The following is a 21,623-nucleotide window of genomic DNA, read 5'->3' on the forward strand; positions in this document are numbered from 1 at the left end:
TAATGTCTGTGGAACATAGATCTTAAAAATAAAAAAAAACACCTATTAAAAGTTTCTGCTTTCACGTTTTAGAATGATAATTTAAAATATTTTCTTTACCCTTTGGATAAAGTGTAGTATGCAGTATGTTTAAATAAGCTTTGTACCGACAGAAGACTTCTTGCATTCCAATAGAAAAGCTAAATCTATGTTACTTGAGAATGATCACTTTAATTGTGTATGAAATATAAAAATGTTTACATTATTTGTTATCGGTAAATATTGACCGCAGCGATGCTAAACGACAATATAACTTTACTGCCGTAGAACTGACAAAAGGGCGAAGTACATAGCGAATTATAAAATGGACAGTTTCAAGTTTATTCAAGAATTATTCGAAATTTGACGCAATTTTATTTTTTTAGCAAGAAAAAATATAAACATTCAGAAATATACTGAAAAAATATGGATGAAATAGGCAGTTTGTAGAAAATAGGAATTAAAAATTGAAAAATTTGTCAAGGTTATTGGCTATAGATGTAAAAGCTTTAAAGGGATATATGTAGACTCAAAGCTCTATCTTTATCTATATCTATTTCCAATTTGGAACGTTACATTAACATCTTTTTTTTTATGGGATCACGACTGACTACTAACTTCTGTCATTACAAAACCTACAGTGACAGAATGTAAACATTAATTAATTATGTAAATATATATAAATATACGAATTTTTAAAACGGTTTATTATCATTACGTCATTGATTATTTCTGAAACAATTGATTTTTCGATAGACTTTATGACATTTAAATTCACAGTAAATAAGATGTATATTGATCTCTTCAAAGCTTTTACCTGTAAGTAATCATCCTGTATAAATGGTAAGTACCGGATAATAATTCGGATCACTTGTTATAACAATGTAAGTATGATCTGTTGATAAAAAATTAATAACATAATAGTGAGCGTCTTGTATAAAACATCTTAACGTAATGAATCCCGTGATCTATTACGTTCCGAGATATCGGATCATGTTATTATGTACATAAATTTACATTATCATTCGCAGGCCGTCAACGTCCATTCGTAATCGACCACGAAAACGCAAAAAGATAAAAAAGTTATATGACCGCGAGATGTTTTTATTTATATGTAGCAAAAACTTAATTCATACTTCAATGTCAACTTTATTGTTACTTGATCTGGGTGACTCATAAGCCGATCTCAATAGAAGAGTTATTAGGATTTCGTATGTATTGGATGATATTTATTTAAAATCATGTTTATAATAAACTTTTCCACTTCTATGTTTGTAACTATGCTATTACGTTAAACTGTTACTCTGATATAACATGGTACGTTTAGTAAATGAGTCGGCAAACTTGTCAAACAAAAAAACCAACTATTAGTATATCAAAAAAATTTATATAAGTCAGAGCGCCATTTTTTAAAAGGCTTGCTTGTGTAAAAACATTTTTAAATAAATATCATGATGTGATCAGCATCGATGGCAAAGATAGCTCTAATGATAGCAAGAAATGGCGACGCAAGAAGAAAAATTGTGAGCAGCAGCGTGATAATCAATTTTACGTAAAGTACGCGATATGGCTCCTATGTCCAGCAGTGGATGTGGACGAAGGATGATGATGATAATGACGCAGTTGCCAATCATTATAAATTAAAAAGTAACTGTAAAAATAGGAAAGACACATATCTTCGCCTATTACGAACACCCTTCTAATTGCAACACTTAAAAATATAAAACCCGTAGAGTCTATGGTAATTAAGCGGTGGATGTCTTGCGGCTCAAATGATGATGAACACGATGATGAAGAATTATGAAATGATGATTTTTAAATTTAACTCATAAACAAAAATACACGATATAAATACATTATTCATAAATAAATAAAGAACCTGTTTAATAAATTCTGAATTTTGTAATGCATGCTAAAGATAATAAAACCTGTTTGGAACGGAAATTAAGAAAAAAAAAGTGTGTCAATGGATTCCGCTGATAAAAATATAAAGACGCTACGAATTAACAAGTTTCGTTAACGATATTAACATATTTGTTATAAAAACGCGTTGTTAGAACGTCACAATTGTTTTTTTTTTTATTTTAGTAGAGTTCAACGGAAATAGAATATTAATTTGTTACATACATAATTTTTTTAAATACTTGTCTTCTATTTAATCTCCTTCTTCTTTTCAACAGATAAATAGAGATAGAGATAGCCACGGTACCCGGTCTAGCAACATCCTGTGACTTTTATTATGTCATCGGTCCTCCAAGTGGAGGCACACCAACTCAGGGTGAACCCGGATCATAGTCTGCACTCTAGAACTATTCGTTCCCAATGGCCATCAGTTGCACGATCTATGTGCCAATAATACAAGAAAGAGTAATAATAAATACTTCTAATACAATTTAAACAAAATAAACTGCCCATACTGAAAAAAAAAATGTATTGTCGTTAGTTTTAAACGAATAAACAATCTTGTTTCATACTTTAGCACGTTTACGGAAATTTGTTGTTTTTATGATATAAATAAGTACCTACTCTTTATTACTTTTCGTTATATAGATTACTTTGTTCACTTGAACTACCCAACATGCCTATCAATGGCATTCAATTCGCAACAATAAAAACAAAAAAGATTTAGCTGTAAATGTTTATTTCATAATCATTATGGTACGCTTTAAATAAACTCTTTATTAATATTATACGTATTATTAGTATTTGAACACAGACATCAGTGAGAAAATATTGGTTTCAATCGACCGTAAACCAATGAGGATTAAAATGTAATGGTTTCTTTACGTTTTCTTTCAACTTTTGTAATCGATAGAAATATATATTTAAAACCAATGTGCGGCAGATCGGAATCGAATGCAGGACGTAGAATCGTAATGCACACTTAGCTACTAAGCTATAACTGCTATGTCATGACTCTATATACTACATTTAACTTACTCAGGTATGTAATCGGGTCGATAGTAAGCGAACGTTTTCCTGGAGCACATCCAACGACGGGATTCCCCGGCGCTGCAAGTCTCGCACCTAACAAAGTATCGTCCCGAAGCTCCGAACAAAAACTTTATTTTTTTCCAATAAGTGTAGCAAGTTCAACGTAACGTGTAACGTTGGAAAAGTCATTTGCCTTAAATAGAATCCATCTCCGATAAAAAACATTGTTACTTTTTTTAATTATTACGATAGTTATTGCTCATCTAGACTGGTAGATAGCGGAGAATATAGCTCGTGCAACCTACAGCTGTTGGGTCGATAGGTTCTCGAGTGCAAATCACAATCTGGTAGACACAACGAGGGTAGGCTCCAAAATAGGTAAACCGACCACAAAGCTAAAGTCACGGAAGTTTTTGGATGCTTGCAACATAAGACCGTTCGTTGTGGCGGTCTTTTATCGGCTGGCTTGTTGTTGATGATGATGGTGACTATAAGCGACAACTACTTATAAATATGAGTGATAGTCTTTGAGAAGATACTACCATTTTATAAAAGAGGAGAGCTTTTCAAGGTCATAAAAATGAAATTCCCTTGAAGCACCATGTTATGCTCGTTTTGTTGAGACGTATTATATTATAATATGTATCTTAATAGAATAATTTCACGAGCTTAGACGCTAACTAAACCGGAACAAAGTATCGCGTGCACGCTGGTTGACGCCAGAAAACTAGGCCCCGATAATATATGTACTTCTGCCTCTACCTTGTACATTGAGTAAAACCACAAAACAATTCGTGGAGGTAATAATGTTTATCATAGTATACATATATACATACATACATTACATAGAGCAAACATCACACAACTTGTGTTATAGATTGATCGGTAATAGGTTCATATGCTGAAAATTAATATACAGTACAACCTAAACAAAAATCAATACTTTCAAAATAATAAAGAAGGGAATGATAATATTGTAAAACAAAGCTTTCCAAAATTTCGGATTACTACATATTAAAATTAATTAATGTTTACTATCTTTTCCCGTAGAGGCGGATGTTGCATTCTTATATAAATAATAAATTAATATAACATATTTCAAAATGATCATTATAAAAGGTGTTTCCCAATAATTGTAAAAACTTAAAAGTTTTTTGCTGACAAATAGAGGATTCATTCGACCTTTTAAAGCCTTTACACCTATTTCCGATCATCCTTTATACAAAGGTAGAATAATTCCGAAACGGCGTACATCGTTTTATATTACATCGAGTAGCATTTCTCGAACAGTTAGGCAAACAGGTCAAAGTCGACAAGCGGAAAGTTATTGACTAGAAATTGCGTTAGCTCTTTATATTTCTAACGTAAAACATGTAATTTAATATATTGCATGTATACGTACGTATCTTCTTATATCGTTAGGTAACGTCTACTATGTATCAACTTAACTGCTGTACATTAACTTCTATTAAATTGTCATCACTCTTATAAAAACTTGGTTTACTTTTAAACCTTCATTCAAGATATATATATATATATATATATATATATATATATATACATGTGTATGTGTGTCTTGAATGTCTATACATTTATTTTTATACATATTAAAACATTCACATTACAATTTTCTTAAGATAATTTTCAGTGATAGTTTGAGTCGTCTTGAAAACAATGCCAGAAGAGATATATTTATGCTCGCATCAAAATAACCCTCCAATTTATAAAAGCTTGCCTGGATCGTTTGATTTTTTAACAATTTTGTACCAAAATAACAAAAGAATAAGAAACTCTCCCAAAAAACTAAGTTTATTAACAAATATTTTAGTTCCTTTCTATTAATATGTATTATCTATAAATAATTATTCCTTATTACACTTTCACTCATAGCATACAGAGATCATTATATATTCAGCAAACTATGTATTTTATACTACGAACGTTATACAACAGAAAGGACAAAATAACACAATATTTCAAATTGAATGGCCCTGACGAAAGAAGAGCGCTGTCGCAGTGTTTTGTTTATCGTTTGGCAGGATATGCTGAGTCAGCACCTTTTTGATCGACACAGTGTTACTAATTATATAAGTCCGACATACATTTATTATTCTGTTTAATATACCTCCCATTGTTATAAGACACAACTATTGTGTTAATCAAATAAGGCTTATTTTATGATTATCATAAGAGCTCAAATTAGCAGAAAATAGAATTAGATTGAGTTCCAAGTAATTGCAACGGTCAAGTAAAAGCTACGAGAACTTCAAAAGCGCCACAATTAGTGAAAACTCGACAACAAACTCAGACGGAATTTTTATTACCTTTACAATGTACTTAATACAGTTAAAGATTAATATATTTCCAATCTACATTACCTTAAAAATTCTATACGGTTACTATCCTATGAGATTTTTTACTAATAAATAAAGAGTACGACGACCACTACCAAATATAGATCTTCGAAAAGATTTCCCTTTGGACAGATGGGAAGTTTAAATTTTTCACATGATAATTCAAAGACTAGACGAAAGTAACGGTCATAGAGACGATTTTTGTTGGAGGTCTTTGCCTTCCAGTGAACGTTCATCGGCTGAAAAGAAGTAGAGGAAAATGAGAGTGTATTATAAAACCATACAAAATTGCCCACAAAGGAGGGCTGAAATGAAAATGGTAAAATTGTAAAATTTGTCAATATTAAAATAATTTATAAAATAAACTTGCTTGTCGTCGTCCTCATTTTAGCCCATTGACGGCCATTGCAAGGCCTCTCCCAAAGATATCAATGGAGGAATAAGCTATTATTACCACCACGATTGGCAGGCAGGTTGGAGATCACATTTTAAATATTCAAGGAGGGTTTACATCGAGCAGCGGATATCCTACGGCTAAAATGATGATAATAGTTATTACTAAATTAAAACAGAAATAACATTATTATTTGTAATTAAGAGAAGAACTACCAGAAACTTATGCTTTAATAAAAGAATTTGATACAGGCAGAAAATATTATCAAATTAATTTGCTAGTTTACTTGCTAGCTGTACTGTATTGGAGCTACAAAAACGCAGATTGCCCAACGGCCTTGTGGCAAACGCCGAGCATTTGTAAGTACAGCCTCAAGCCATCGTGATGCGGGGTAGCCACCGCGAGCAAAAACTCTAAATCACCAAGAAATAATTGGCATCACACGTTCAAAGCTCTTTAAGTAACTAAAACTTGTTTAAATACTTTTAAGGGGCAGACAGACTTTGATGAATTCTAAGTTTTTTTTTCTTTAATAATTTTTTCTATTTAAACAATTTAAAAATGAAATCATGTTTTAATTTACGAAACCTACAGACTATGTGATTTAGGACAATCACTCCGAAACCCAAAAAACACAACGAGAAGCTAGTGCCTGGTTGAACTTACAACTGGTTCTTTTATGTTGTGTAAATTTCCTACCATGAAATAAATAAGATATGTGAAATTCACTAATCCACATTGACTCGACGAGGTCCGTATCATAAAAATGGATCACATTGTATTGTTAGTAAATACAACTTATAGTATAATATAATAAGATACGATACAGTAGATAATGATATAAATATTATTACAGTACAAGTGTCTAGTCCAGAATCTTAAGGCGCCAACACCCTTCTATTCTATGCACTTCGTGACCCGTTCATTTCTACTCCAACTTGCCATTCCGCTGGGCTATGTCGACCGTTCAAATTCCCCGATCACTCTAGACCAGGCAGATAATAGCAACTGACCAAGTTACACCACTCTCAGGCACCGTTACGTCGGTATAGTAGACTAGTGTTATCGACAAGTGACAGCCCATCCCGACTTGCTTTCGTAGGGGCCTTTGATCTTAGTTACTTTATGGGGCGGTCGCCGAATCGATCTAATAGGTCTCTCAATTCGTTAAAATTGTAGTATGGAGATTCTCTAGCCGAGGTTTCCCAGAGAACCCAATAGCTTAGCCATCTTAAAAGAGGATTTTGGCTAAACGCCCTCAGCGCCCTTCCTCTCAACTGCGGAATCTACAAATATCACTAAGGCAGCAGTAAAATGGAATCCAAAAAAACTATGACGTTTACTTTCTTTCATCTACGGATCTCCTCATTCATGATTCGATAGAAATCCTGAACATATCCCTGTTTTAATATAATAACAGATACGAATACAATAATGACACACGGTATTCACTCAATAAATTTGTATGTATCGAAGAATTTGCCACAGTGGAGGTTTTCTTAAAAGAAGTGTATGCCTTTAAATTTAAGTTTTAACGATGTCGATAATACAAGAGTTAGCGGCAAAGCTTAAATCGCAAAGATTTCAGTAATTACAACACAGTTTCGAGAAATAATCTTATATGCGACGAACAGCACAATATAAACGTCAACTACTCCCTGCTTATTACATTTCTGGTTCCAAACAATAGTTATCTTTAATAAATTACTTCAAGTTATAAAACCGCCCATTGTACTTTATTCATGTCATTATTTCTCAATATTTTTCTACCTAATGTTACGAGTACAATTTTGTTAAAAACGCTAGTAGAATTCCCGACTAATATGATTAAATTCTTTATTCATTTCAACACCAATTTATTTACCGTCTTGGCTTCAGTGCGATAGAACATTAGTTTGTTTCTCTTTTAATTTAATATCAATTTAATATGCAAGCGCAAAGCTCTGTACGCAACCTAGAGGCAAGTGTCATCGCTGACGAATAAGGCGAGCTAAGGCCGACGGAACAAGGTTTGGTGTAATTCAAAAGAATACGCAGATTAAAATATCTTAAAGATAATCTTTAGTCGAAACATTTTTTATTTTGTATTGTTTAATAATTTTATTATTGTTTGGTAATATTAAAGTGTTGTTTTCGTTAAGGCGAAGAATACATTTTTTATATTATAAATGTAGTATATTTTTAATAAATTCACTGTCAATGGAATATAATTGTCACGTTATATAATATAACATATAATGTTTTATACACATAATATTTATAATTAATTTTAAACCTTAAAAAAATCTTGTTTTCATTAATGAAGAGTGCCTATATGTAATTTTATCGAAACTGGACTGGCCAATATATTAAAAGAAACTTCCTCCGGCAATTTAATAAATTACTATCACTTTAAAGACATGCTTATTTATAAAGAAACTAGTTAAAGGATTCAAAAGAGGAAGTTTAAAGAACAATGTACTTGAAGTTTTAGCTATTTAACATAGAATCTCGAATATAGCCTTCTAAGAGAGACTTAGAGCTTAATAATTCTAAATATATCTACATTAAGATCTGAGTGCTTTTAGCCCTATACGTCTCAAATCTGGAGAAGCAGTAAATAACAAAAGGGTAGTAAAGTAAGATACACTTTTAAACGCAGCTTTTCCAATTATGTTAAAAAAAACTATTGTTGTCTCACAAGCGCTGGCGTTTTTGTATCTCCCGTGTCTTGCTCCACGCGCCAGAGAGCAGTGAGGCTCGCTAGACGTCAGTGCGCACGGCTTACATGGCAGCTTGTTAGTCCGGAGGGCTGCAGATAGTACTATTGATTCACTGTGCAGTTTGTTTTGCATATAAAGTGCTCGGTATTTAACAACGCGAATAAAAAAGATATTTTACTAATATCGCGCGCGTTTATGGTAATCAAAACCCTAAGTTGGTTTTCATTTACAATTAGAATTTAAATTTAGATTAGATTTTCTTACATATGTTCACATTAGGATTATTGTTTATGTTTATCAATAAACATTTATTTTGATATTTCTCAATCCTTGTGTCTCAGAGTTGCAAACTTTATTAAAGTTTCCTTATAAGGTATCGTTTATGAGTATGTCACTTCGAAACTATTTCTTAATAGTGTAGGTTGATTATTTCGGTTCACGTTTTGGCTTGCAACGTGACTTTTAACTTATTAAAAACAATTTATCTTTCAAAATTGCTTCGTATACAGTCTGATAGGCTATAGGTGTAAAGCTTTAAGGGGAATTTACAGCTGTGATTTACTGTAAATTGAATTATTGGATACCATATCCAATCAATGGCTTCCGAAATAATACATAAGGCAATAATAATATAGTTAGAAAAGGCCTTTTCAAAATTCTGATAACAACATATTGAAATTGAGTATAATTTAGCCAAAGTGGTTGGTCTGTCGTATTCCGGTAGAAAAAAAAATAAGTTAGATAAGGAGATTCGTGGACCTATAAAAGTAATAAACATAACACAGTGGTTTGGCAATTTTATTTAATTTAAGTGGCAGTAGGCAGACCTCTGATGCATCGATCCCGAGAAGAAACAAGCGCCGCCTCCCAAGAGCAGAATGGCCAATATAAGTCACTACAGGGATTAAACATATCCATGCAAGAGAGCAGCCAGAAAGAAGGAAACCCAAACATCAAGAGCTACAGAAGCAGTCAAAACGACGGCAACAGCGGAACGTGGACTGCTCTCTTCAATAACATTCGGAGAGACGAAGGAATATTGAACAAAAGTCACACAGACAAAATCCTAGTGGCGCGCGGGAAGGATCAGAATAAGTAATAAACTTCAGGCCGACAAAGCTGTTTCAGAAACAAGAAAGAGAGAAAGAGATTAGGTAGGCTACATAGTAAACAAAACAGATGGCGGCTAATGCCTTAAGATTTTTTATTTTAGTTGACACAAACCCGGCGCTGCGTACGACTTCCACTCACAGCAGATAACCTTAATCCGAGATAATACAAAATCATCGGCAAATGTAGGACGGAGACCTCATCTACACTAGAGCTATTGGAAATCTAAGCGGAAGGGCTGTGTCTAGTGGTACATGTTAACTGACTAATTACATTCTCGCTGTGCCCGAATTATCGCTGTCTTATGCACTCGCATACCGCATTTTCAACTTTACAACGCTATTGTAAACATACAACAATGAACAATTACTCATACCCGATTCCCACACGTTACTTGGCAAGCGAAATCCTTGGTTTTTACCTGCCGAGGTTTTTGATAGTGATCTAAAGGTTGCGTAGGTGTTAAGAATGGACGCGCTTGTCTAATTGCTTGTCTTTGGCAGCCCGAGTTGACGACAAACGCCTTGAATGTAATTAAACTATGAGACCTTGTTTATGATCTTTTTGATTTTGAAAAAAGAAGCCGTAACTATCGAAATACTGGATGATCGTTTATGGGTGTAAAATCTTTAAAAGAGTCAATGTATACCTTCTTTGCTATCAATTAATATATGATAAGTGATCTAAAGATAATAAAGCTAGAAATAGCGTTTAAAAATTTCGGATATCTACTTACATATTAAAAATAATTATTATTTACTTTGTACAGCCAGTTTAAAGAGTCTGTTGCATTCCGAAATAATTAAAATATTTCAGTGATCACTTCAATGGATCATAGCTTATTTATCAGCAAGTATCTAAGTTATCACACCATATACAATCATCCTGTATAGAAATCGGAAAGTAATGTGAGGATTACGAAATAAATGTGTAATGGTGTCGACAAGAAATATATATTATATAAAATATAGATTTTTCAATCAGTTTATATTTTAATGTAGAGAGTGATTATAAACAATACATAATAGTAATCACCTGAGGTAAGTCACGCGGTAAAGATTTTTCAAATTTTACAAGATAATTTTTATATAACATAACAAAGTTTTTTTGTTATTAATATATATTGATATAAACTACTATAATTTTGATTTTAGTTTATATCAGTTGGATTATTTTAGCATTCTTCTCCTAATGTATACAAGCGGTCACTGTAGACGAACCTGAATTTGAAAAAAATATAAGTTAATCTCCAAGCTTTATAATTTGTACTGTTATAAGATATTAACATATTTAGTTTGAATTAATCAATAACATTAAAATATGAATTTAAATAGAAAAAACTAAATAAGGTTCAGTATAGAAGGTAGTGCGAGGTCAAAAACGGCTCGTGCCGAAGCCGAACGAGTTCGTGCAACTGCGGAACTCGAGAATCTGCTTCCTAGTACTCGCCGATACCGTGCCGTAAATCTAGGCTGATGTTGTTTCACGTCGTCTAGGGCAAAGGCGATTTACACAAAGGCCAAAAACTACGAAGACTAGGTTCTCAAGAGATCTCAAGAGTTTTTGCAAAAGTGTTTAATAAAATGATATAACCTAACTAAAAAAAAATACTTGACTGAAATTTAGAATCTTAGATGCCGAATTATATATATTATCTATGTAAAATGTAGGTTCTATTTAATTAAGGTAATAGATTACTCCTCCTTCGGTCATATCCCTCACTATAACGTGAAAAATTTGTCGCGCACTATATTACGCCATCTTTGTCCGTTTTTAGCGTTGTGTATTTCTTCGGTTTATAAGATAATAAACGTGGTTTGGACCTGATTAGATCCGCTAGCTGCGACCCGTGGTCGCCGCAGATCTATTTTTCTGGTGTTTTTTTCTAAGTAGTCAACGTCTTTCATAGCATTGTATCGAATAACTCAAAAATCCGGCTGTGTATAAAGTGAAAAGGCAATAGGGCACATTCAATGATATATCTATCATTGAAAACTATTTTTTTAATACTCTTGTAATACACGTAACATAAGGAAAAAAAACATAAAAGTTATAATACCACCATTTAACTATTTAAAATATGTATTATAAGATAATAATAATAAGTTATTATTAATATTGACGGAAAAAATTTAAATCCTTACTCATCAAAACAGGCATCTATACTACATTCCAATTCAGACTACTTTATAGAGAATGATTTATGGTGAAAAATGGCGCAAAAGCTACCACAGCAAAAATTAATAGTTTCAGATAACATATAATAAAAAGCGTAATTATAATAAAGTAAAAAGGGTTTTCAAAATTCGGATTATTAAAACGAATTATTATTTACTATCTGTAGCAGCAGTCTGTGTGCTGCCAGAAATTATTAGCGTGTCGCATTCCAATAGAAAAAATAAATTAAGGTAATGTTCATCACAGTGACCACTGCGTAAAAGCTATACATTACTGCTTTTAAATTCAAGACAACGTACCAGATGTAAAACAAGACTTAAATTCTGAAATACTTTTTTATAATTCGAATCGCGTGTACTATATTTATAATACATACACGAATAATTTGATAGCCTTCCAAAAAAAAAAACATTCTTTCCCACACAAGACTGAAACGAGACGCAATAAACAAAGCATCAACGTTAATGGCATTAAAAGGCGCGCCTATGAGATACCAAGATTAAAAAAAACAATCATAATAATTTACTTAATTTTTTTTTGCGTAATTCTCTACATGGCCAGTTCGAACGGCCGATAGGTGATAAATCTTCAGACAATGTTGCAGACTGAATAGCAAAACTTATTAGCCGGCATGGAGATAGTCGGGAGCAGTCCGCTTGCAACTTTTAATAATTAACCTTTACCTGCAAAATGCAGCACGTTTATTAGCATGCCATTATTAATTACTTGCTGAGTACTTGTTAATACATCTCTTAACCGCGCAATTTTATGGCATCCGTTACTTTGCCATAAATCGCCAGATGATAAGATACTAATATATTAGCGTTAGATTATATTATTGTTAATGATATGATAATTTATTTTGTAGTGATGTTCGTTACTGTCGATAATAACGTTAATAACACACACACGTATATATATATATATATATATATATATATATATATATATATATATGTATATAAGTCCTTGCACTTAACTCATAAATCGAGTGTTTTAAATAATAAAAATAGTAATAAATATTCAATATTTTGTAACCTAAAATGTGACTCAGTCTGTTAAAAATCATTATGCAGAAAGAACCCGAAATTACTTGACTCCCGTATTATTTAACAAAATAGACTTTCTAAGAAATATGACTAAACGTCTAAACAGTATAACGTGGGAAAAAAGATTTACAAAGCGCACATAGTAAATAAATTTTTCTCGTCAGTGATTTTATTGGGATTTTATGTACTTTCAGTAATGCAAAAATGTCTGATTTTATGGAAAATTATCGTCATTTGCCAGAAATGTTAATTACCTTATTTCTTTTAAAGAGTTCAATAAAAGTTAACGGAAATGCTGTTCAAAAAAACAGTAATTTAGACTTTAGACTTTATACAACGTAATGATTTCAAAGAAAATGAATAATAATAATAAATAATTTATATATAGAACTGCACAGATCCATAGAGTTTAGTAATATTTATAACTCAATTTTTTGTACTAAATAAAAAAGTTGAAAGTAATTGAATATATTGTGTTTGAAAACGTGGCTGTAAATATTAGCTTTGAAATAGATAGAGCAATTAAAAGAAGGGAAATTAGTTCATAATTTAAAAATTATTTACAAATTAATAATCATTTAAATTCAGTAGAACACTGTGAGAATAAATATGGCTGTAGCAATTTTGCTTTAGTTGTGGTATTCGATATGGAAATTACAGATAATTATCACTCGTTCAGACAACAATAAACAATGGTAAGAACCATCTCGATTACATTCAAGTGACACCTTTCGCCTTTTCTGGCGACGAAAGCGAAATTCAATCGAGTAATCAAATATCATGCGTATGTATTATAATTAGTGATGGGAATTACTAAATTCATATATCGATACACTTATAAATAAATGAAAACTTTAAAAGTCTACTAGTTATGGTAGTTTGATTATTTATAGTTTTATACATATTCTAAAAAGTTTTTAAAAAGCGTGAATGAATAGCTTATTTATCAGGACACCTTGAAATATGTTACGAGTTTTTTTTTTATTGCAACGTTATAAGTAGCCAGTAACTTGTTATACTACAAAGTCTGCAGAGACACATAGTCATATATATATTAATTAGTTTTAATGTGAATCGATTAGAGGCTTACTGTTTATTTAGTTGAAAGCATCAATATATTTATCATCCGGGGCCTAGCAAAAAAGTTCGTATAATAAATTTTGCTAATACACGTCAAATCAATTAAATAATATGCAGTAAACCAAACTTTTAAAAGACCATTTCATACTATATAATCAAAACAATATTTAAAATTTCTGAAATCATTGATTTTGCATAGGGTTAGAGAAGGCTACAGCTGCACTTTCACCCCTTTAAATCTTTAACATCTATTTCTAATGAACGTGTATATTTTTGAAATTAAAAATATCTTTAGGATAAACTATTTACTAATTTGCTATAAAAATTTAGTGCAATTGACTAAATATGGAAGAAAGAAGGGATAACATTTTATTTTACAGCCATTTCAATTAGTAATACGTAGAATATATTCAGAAATTATCTTCAAATATGGAGATGACGGCTTCATTCTATTAATATTAATCGATTTTGCACCCACAGAATACGTTAATTTATTTCAACTACATAAATAAACTACATTCATTGATCATCATTTGTTTAACCTGTTTTAGTATTAATAGCCATAATTATTAATTGTTTACAAATGCGTACGTATCATTAGAATATTTACTTTAAAACGAAGTGGTGAAAATTTAAATATTTATTTAAAGCATTTTGATGAAAAGCGATTTAATAGTCTAACTTAAAGTAAAATGAGGTACTACATGGAATGTTAAGTGCGGAACATATAACAAGCTGAAGTGAAATCTCGAAGAGCGAATAGAGAATACTACTGGACATAGGCCTCCATAGATTTCTAATAGAAGAGATTCGAAGCCGCCTGCATCCCAAATCTTCATGTTTTTCGCGCTAAATGACCTCCCCACTGCTATTTCAACTAAAGATTTTAGCGGCCTCAAAATCAGAAGTAAATGTTATTTAAAAATTTAATAATTTAGATTGAACAAACTAGAAATAAAAGTATTGTAATCGTAAATAGTTCCTATTTTAAATTAATAAATATATAGATAGATATTTATAGGAACCGACCTTTTCACTCGATCAGATCAACTCAGCTTACCAAGTGAAAGTGATGCAAATAATCGCAAGCATTATTGCCAGGTCACGTAAGCGTTACTTCATCTGGCATCATGATGAGCACAGTTCGCTACATCTCCAGCTCCCACGTTCCGCGCCTATTGTTTTTACACTAATTTAAAGGGTTTTTGCGACATATTGCGACGTCATTGTTAAGCATTTTCATGTGAATTAAACCAGATGTTGCATTTTTTATATAACATGCGTTCCTTAACTGTTATATAAGGTAGTAATTAAAGCTATTGAAGGCAATAGAACGCAATAAAAATTGAAAAACAAAAATGTAACAAAGAGAATGAATGATAGTACTGTGATATAGACATGTTAAAACCATAAAAATAAGAAAAGAGAATTTAACAAAATGCCAAATAAGTAAATATTACTTAATTGAAAACTGTAAAGTATTAACCTAAGAGGAACGGTGAAGGATGGGAAGGCAAGGAATGAAAAATAAAGGAATGGATAAGAATGTAAGATATTGTGACGGATAAAGGAAGAATGAGAGAGAGATACTAAGAAAGATATGAGAAGTGTATCATAATAAAAAATGAATTTGAATAAATGATTAAGTATAAAACTGTAAAATGAACCCAAGACAAGGGTTGTACGAGAGATCCCTAATAGCGAGGGCCAATAAAAAAATGCTATAAACCAGGTATTTCTACTTTAGATGCAATATTTCAATCGTTCTTTTCGCTATATAGGTTTTAATTTAAGAATACATTACACGTAAGTACACTAAATAAAAATAAGACGCATTACATATTTTTTGTCATAATCATATACTCCTGGCGGAGAAGACATAAATGACACTTTGGTCGCTATAGCCATGGCCTAATTTTTGCATGCAGTGTACCTTCTCTTTTCTTACATTCTCTCGCCATCTTTCAATCTGTCTAGCTACTACCAATTTAACTTTTCTATCCGCTGGGCTGTGTGGGTCAGAATTCCCTAGAAAAGCTCCCACCAATTAAACCATAAATTTGTCCTAGATTTTCGTCTTTAGGCACTAAGGAATATGGACTGAATTAGCAAGAATAAATAACGAATATTGTAATTTGTTAAAAATAAACATTCAATTTTATTAGCAGTCATATAACAAGTTTTTAATAAATATTAACAATCAAAAAATCGCAGGAATTTTCTCATTACAGCCAATTTATTCTATATGGAATTGTTTTTCTAAAAAAAAGCAGTATAAATTATTTTCTTCTACAACCTAATCTAATATTTTTATCGTTATATTTGATGTAAACATTTTAATTATATAAATAAGATTCATTTTCACACATTTTCTGTGCGGTTATTCCAAATTAATAAGTTATAATACGTTTCCTGCACCGGCAATCCAAATGAAAAGAGCCTATATATTGTTGCCACAAATCGAAGAATTTTATTTTAGATACTACTGTTAAGAACAAGAATTTGGATTATTGATAATAAGAAACTAAATGTTATTGTATAGGGAAGTAAAAGCGGATAACTGTTGAGGAAAGTTACAAACTTAAGTCTTGCATAACTTAACTGCATGCATAAAACAAGATTTGAGGGCAATGCAATGGACAACACTAAATTAAAGATATTTATTTTGTAACGGTCTTGTGTTATGTAGATATATAGATAAGCATTTGAATCATCTTCGAACGTTTCCATTCGAAAAGTAAATAAATAGCGTTGTCAACAGTAAAATCTACGACCATTGTGTAATTAAATTTTGTATACGTATTGTAATATTAAGGTCAAGCGCACTTGATATAATCAGAGACGTCGTGGTAGTTTCCACGAAATATAATAAATTATTTTTTGTAACATTCTTGGTTATACGAAATCAATGCGTGCTAAATTTGTACAATAAGATTTAAATTAGGAAACTAATTTACATTCTAATAAAAATTCAAATTTAGAACAGCTGTTGTATAACAGTTACGTCACTTTAAGTCGGTATTAAAAAAACAAACGCGAAACTTTGTCGAACGGGCGAAATAATAATATAAAGCTATTTTGAGCGTTATGTTAAATCCGAAACAGTGTCTGCAGCGCGTAGGAAGCTTGGTACTGAGTTATGTGCGTACCAAATTACCACCTTAGCAATATTACCATAAATCCACCTTCAGAACAACTAAACCTCTATAAACGCTGCTCGTAGGGATGTTACCCAAACATAAACTTTAGTTTTTGATTTTATTTTTATATTATACTTATAAAGTTATTTGCTTCTTGTTTTAAATAACATTGCCAGTAACTTTTTTTTTAACAATGGTATCTTTTCGTACGTAGTTTTAACAAAAAATAAAAGAATACATTAATTCAATATGGCTCCGTTTCGTTGGGCTGACATCAGCACCACTCTCAGCATGAAGGTTTCTACGCCTATACAAATCACGAAAAACAAAGACAGATGGAAGAATAGCTTAAAAAACTAGATAGCTGGTTGATTGAGATCACGACTTCATAGCATTAGGAAAACGACGCAAGGAGGAGGAGGATTATTTATATGTACAATACATTATTTCCGTATTATTATGCGGAGTATATTATACTTATTGATATATACCATACGTTTTAAATTTCAGAAACAAACTCGTCGTCGTGAAACTCTCAAATTGCGTACCTGGAAATAAAAAAAACACATAAATTTTTTTAATCATATGAAGACATGTTTTAAAACGATAATACTTTTTAGGAAAATTTCCTGATAATATGACGGTTCTTTTTACATCCTGTCAATGTGGTATACATCGACAGTATGTAAAAAAAACATAAAAAAACATCAAAAAATAAAGTTTATATATATAGTTCTAAATACGAAAAACAATCGTTAAGTAAGTCTGTTCCGGTCTCGGAGACTGCTGGGTACATCACTAGCCCACGGCACACGAGTCACAGTTTCCACGACGTGACGCAACATCAACAATGGTAGATAGGAAAGTGGACGGATTGTGGGTCAAATTATTTTTCTTCTAACACTATAAATAAACATGGCTGCCGTTCGGCTTCTGAAATAGCGTAATGCTGTCAACAAACACAGATAGTATTTAAACTGAAACACGTGAGGAATCTCTTTAGACGTTAACTCAAAAAATCATGCGTTTAATTACACATGTAACGTGAAATAAATTGAATAATAATAAATTTTAATTTTAACACTGAAGCATAAATACTTAACAAGTTATTCCTAAACTATATATTCGTAAATATCGCGTTAATTTGATGTTACTAATATTCTCTTTTACATTTTTTTACCTTTAATATATTAAAAGTAAATAACATATACTTTAATATAGCAATTGTGATCGCATATAAAATAAAATATGATTTTCATGACATGAACACGTTTTATTTATATAAAAAATCCTCTCGTCATATTCAAACTACAGTAATATAGTTAAATATTATTTATTCATTCATTTTCAATTACAGGTTATTTAATTCTAGTACACCGTTATCTGTACAAGTCATGCGCTGTGTCATAAGCTGTAACCGTAATTTTTCTTACATAGTGAAATAATATACATAAACAACAAAAACTTTAAACTCAAATAGAAAATAAGTATTTTTCTGAAGACCGCACCTTTCATACAAAATTGTAGTTATCAAATTAAAAATCATAATATTCTTAATTCGAATAAACTATTACAAACACTATTACAACACAGCGAAAAATTCTATAGTTGCTCTAATAGATATATAGAATTGTAAAGTGCTTGTACAATAATTGAGCTTCCTGAGTGAGCATCAACATTTAACTCCACACATCAGTACTGTATTTTTGGATAGAATAATATACTTTTTTCAACAATATTTTTTAATATTTCTTTTAAATCTCTCCAATGTCAGATCTTGTTTGTGGAATTTTATTATACATACATATACGTTGTGCTATGCACGATTTATTTAATTTTAGAATACGAAAACTAGGAGCACATAGTTTATTTTAATTCCTTGTATTAACACCGTGTCTATCACTGTTTTTAATAATAATGGATATCCTTGCGGACAAACAAAATATCGTTATTGATTTATTGCGACGCAGCCGTAAGAATAACAGCATTAATTAAAACGTCTCGCAATGAATCCAGAGCTCCCATATTGACTCAAATTCTGCCACTTTGCCCCAGAGTAATATGCCAATGCAGTGATACATGTAATATTGTTTGACTCGTCTACAACAGGAGTAAGCACTTTTCTTCGAGGCCACTCTGTGACTAACCAAGTGACCAACACAACAAAATATGTTTAATAATGTATATTTATATATTTTAACACAAAAATAAAATAAGCAAAAAGTATTAATGATATTTTTATTCCTTTATGTTTCCTATCGTGTGCAACTATTTTAAAGCCTCCATAGAACATAGTTATTAGACAGGAAGCCTACAATGCCATCAGTCTATGCTGTATGAATTAATTTACTCAACACACATTCAGAAGCAACCGTGACCTAGAAATCTATTGCATACTAATACTTGTTATTAAAATTAGAATTTTAATAATAATAAAATTATTATTGAAACAATGTATATGCGTAAATGGTAAAATGTTACTAAAGTGAAATAGAAGTAACACAAAATAATGAAAACAAAGATAATGCAGAAGTTATGAAGTGATGTTTTCTCATGGCCCCCATTTTTGGGGTACTTTCCCCTACTTGGTTATAAAGCGACATAAAAAATATTTTTTTCATCATATCGTTTGCGTTCTCAACTTTTTTCCATCTCAATGTTATTTATTCACTCATATTTTATTCTTCATAAATTCTTTAATTCCTTCCGTTGTTTCCTTTCATTCATCACCTCACTTTCGTCGTCTTTCCTCCAGAATACTACTTATATATATCTTATTGGTTTACATTTCGTTCTGTTTTGCTTATTTTTAATTTCTTTGTCTGCTTTTCTTTACATTAAAATTCATTTATAATTTAATTTTTACTTTCCTATTTTCACAATACATTTATCATTGATTTAAGTATTTATTTTGAATAGTCTTATCGAATAGGTATTAGATCTTTTGAGTTTGAAGTTTTTTTTATATTTAAACAATTAAAAATACATGTCTACATCTAGCACAGGCGTATTATATAAAATTTATAAGAATAGTATTTATATAACATTATATTTGAATTCAAATAGTATAACGCCACACATGCCAAAGATCGACAGTAATTAAAAGTTTTGGTGACAAAATAATTAACATAATGTTTATTGTTACTTATTAAAAATAAATAATGTTATTTTATATTGTACTGTTAGATATTGTAGTAGAGCGAGGACAGATAGGCACTAGGATGTTAAGGATGGAGTGGAGATCACAGCACCCACTCATATGGTAGACAAACGAATATTTGTCTTGAGAAGATGTTGGGTTTAAACCGCTACCAACCAGTCCTTTTAAAAATCTATGACTTCTCCACCATGTACATTAGGCCTAGTCTAATATTTAGGACATACACACCACATAACAAGATTATGATATTTTCTCAAGCAGGTCACACGAACATATTTTTGATATAAATATATTCACATTATACATATACAAAAACTATGTAGTTATAACTACGATCACAAGATATAGCCACTACATAGAGCTTGTCGTACTGCATATTTAAGGTTCACAAATTTGTTGCAATATGTTACCTGACAATCTTATATCAAAGTTAACAAGAAACCCGAACCGCATTCTCGCAAGTACGAATAATGATTACGAACAGAAGTTTCATAAGGGTAACAATATTATTATCTAAGAGCCACGGACAATATTTCAAAGTTATTTATTATCCAGAACATTACGATCTATAAATTGAATAATCCCGGAGTCGATACGCGATTGGTCACAAGTAGACAGAGCAATGAATTATCGATTCGGATTCTTGCTGTACTGTTATTTATACTGGCCCATTACTTGAGTTGCATAGTCACAGTTGCTTTACTTTAATTTCCACAGTAGGCATTTACAACACGAATACAGAATTTCTGATTCAGTGTACGATACGGTGATATTTTTTAATATATAATATTTCACAAACCTCATACGAAATCTCTCTTCATACAGTAGTACATATTACCATAACACATACATACGTATATATGTGTATATATTATATGTTTGAAAATGACATCATCGCTAGTTTATTTTTACACTTATTGTAACTTTCCTGACACTCTTTATAAGTTTTTATGGTAAAAATGTACAAAACGCATATACAATTAAATATTTTACTATGATAAATTCTATATGAATTTCACGCACTGAAATGTAAGCTCATTCTAATGTCATTATGAGTAACCAGAGAGATAAGTTGTGTATACTGTGATATTAACAATATAGTGCAATGCAGCACAGCCTACGTTAGGTTTAAACTCCGCACATATTTATTCCAAAATTACAGCAGTAAATAAAACGTTATAATTATATTTAACAATTATCCCTTCCAATATCGAATTAAAATTCGTACTTTCGCGAGTTCTAATCTTAAAATGTTCCACATTTAAATAATTTTCGTTCAACAACCAACCAGGTGGAATTCTAGTTCACGTACAATACCGATAAGAAAATGTTTAAGTATATCAAACAATTCTACAGTACTCCGTTGGTACGGCACATAAGGGTGTGTCAACACTCGAGCAATTGATAATCAATTTTATGTATATATCATTATTGACGTCACAAGACCGGCCATCGGAGCAGGTAGCTGGGATATGGAGGAGCATAGGTCTTCACCAAAGATCGC

At 31.3% G+C, this 21,623-nt stretch overlaps 1 protein-coding gene across 1 annotated transcript in view; it reads right to left on the minus strand.

Annotated features, from left to right (window-relative positions):
- B4 overlaps positions 1 to 21,623 on the minus strand; it is a 170,766-nt gene that overhangs the window by 119,004 nt on the left and 30,139 nt on the right. The window lies entirely within an intron of this gene.

This window comes from Battus philenor, unplaced genomic scaffold (genome assembly GCF_028537555.1).
Source record: "Battus philenor isolate CCGP_79_NKW_IND1 unplaced genomic scaffold, ilBatPhil1.0.hap1 SCAF_27, whole genome shotgun sequence".
Taxonomy (NCBI): domain Eukaryota; kingdom Metazoa; phylum Arthropoda; class Insecta; order Lepidoptera; family Papilionidae; genus Battus; species Battus philenor.